Source organism: Bison bison, unplaced genomic scaffold (genome assembly GCF_000754665.1).
Source record: "Bison bison bison isolate TAMUID 2011002044 unplaced genomic scaffold, Bison_UMD1.0 scf7180017845728, whole genome shotgun sequence".
NCBI classification, from domain to species: domain Eukaryota; kingdom Metazoa; phylum Chordata; class Mammalia; order Artiodactyla; family Bovidae; genus Bison; species Bison bison.
Window position 1 is genome coordinate 150 of NW_011476301.1, and position 1833 is coordinate 1982.

The 1833-nt window shown below is 45.4% G+C and overlaps 1 pseudogene; it reads left to right on the top strand.

Annotated features, from left to right (window-relative positions):
* The first annotated feature begins 364 nt into the window (after positions 1-364).
* Positions 365-1245, top strand: LOC104986438 (annotated as a pseudogene).
* Positions 1246-1833: the final 588 nt, after the last annotated feature.

The window sequence follows — 1833 nt, forward strand, 5'->3', positions numbered from 1 at the left end:
CTTACCTGCTCCTGCTGCTGCTGCTAAGTCGCTTCAGTCGTGTCCGACCCATAGATGGCAGCCCATCAGGCTCCCCTGTCCCTGGGATTCTCCAGGCAAGAACACTGGAGTGGGTTGCCATTTCCTTCTCTAATGCATAAAAGTGAAAAGTGAAAGTAAAGTCGCTCAGTCGTGTCCGACTCTTAGCGACCCCATGGACTATGGCCCACCAGGCTCCTCCATCCATGGGATTTTCCAGGCAAGAGTACTGGAGTGGGGTGCCATTGCCTTCTCCATCCTACTTACCTAAATTGACCCTTTTTCCCCTCTCCTTCTTTTTAGTAAGGTGGTGCGGGTGCCTGCGCCGGAGTCTCTTGATATAAACATGGCTGCCACACCAAACAACGCTCTGAGGATCATGCTGGTAGGGAAAACCGGAAGTGGGAAAAGTGAGACTGCAAACACCATCCTCGGGGAAAAAGTATTCAACGCTAGGATTTCTCTGGAAGCTGTTACCAAAACTTGTCTGAAAGCATCCCAGAATGGAAGGAGAGAGACCTTCTTGTTGTTGACTCTCCAGAGCTCTTTGAAACCAAGGAGACCCTGAACACCATCTGCCGGGAAATCTGCAGATGTGTCCTCACCTCCTGACCCTGGCCTCACACCATCGTCTTGGTTCTGAGACTGGGCCGCTACACACAGGAAGAGCAGCAAACCATGGCGTTGGTCAAGGATCTCTTTGGGAAAACAGTCATGAAGTATATGATCATCACATTCACTTGCAGAGATGAACTGGGGGACCAGGGCCTGAGCGACTTTTTGAAGGATGCAGATGTAAACCTACGAAGCCTCCTCAAGGACTGTGGAGAGCACTGCTATGCTATCAGTAACAGCAGAAACACAGAGCAGGCTGAGAAGGAAGCTCAGGTGCAGGAGCTGGTGGAGCTGATAGACAAGATGGTGCAGAACAACCCAGGGGCTTACTTTTCTGACCCCATTTACAAGGACATAGACCAAAAGCTAAGACAGCAGGAGGAACACTTGAAGAAAGTCTATGCTGATGATTTACAAAACAAAATTAAACTAGTAGAAAAGGAATATGTCCATAAACCACTAGAAGAAAAGGAGAAACAAATAAAGTTGCTAATGCAGAAGCATGATGAATGAATGAAAAACATAAGGGAAGAAGCTGAGATGAATATATTTCAAGCTGCATTCAACATGATTAAAAATATGCTTTCAAAAATATGGTCCAAGTTGTGGTAGTATAAACTTTATTTTTACTCCTCATTTAACTATAACTTGTTAATACAGTAGTTTATAGTTTCCAAAGATTGTTAAAACCATATTTTCTGACTTCTTACAATCTGACTTCCTTTTATGATCTCTCTCCCTTGAGCTGTGGGTGTATGTCCCCTACCTTGGAATTGGAGGGACTTTGTGACTGCTTTGATAAATAGTGGGTGGTTGAAGCAACACCATGTGACTTCTAAGATTAGATAGGGGAAATTCGTCCTTGTTCTTCTACGATGACTACCCTTAGAATTTGCCCACCCTGTTGTGAGGAAGCCTGAGTAGAAGCCCAAATTGCCCCCATGATGAGAGCCTGAAGTCACTGATCCACTCCCCAGGCTGATATTTCATCTGCATCCAGAATCAGCTTGCTGGCCTTGCAAATGAGGCAACACAGAGTGGATTCTCCAGCTGCCAACTGATGAAACTGCAAAGAGCAAAGATGAGCCATACCCATGGGGTCCTGCCCAAATTTCAGATTGGAGAAAAATAAATTATTGCTATTGTTTTAAGCCACTATGTTTTGAGATGGTTTGTTATGCAGTGAGGGCTGCATGCTCA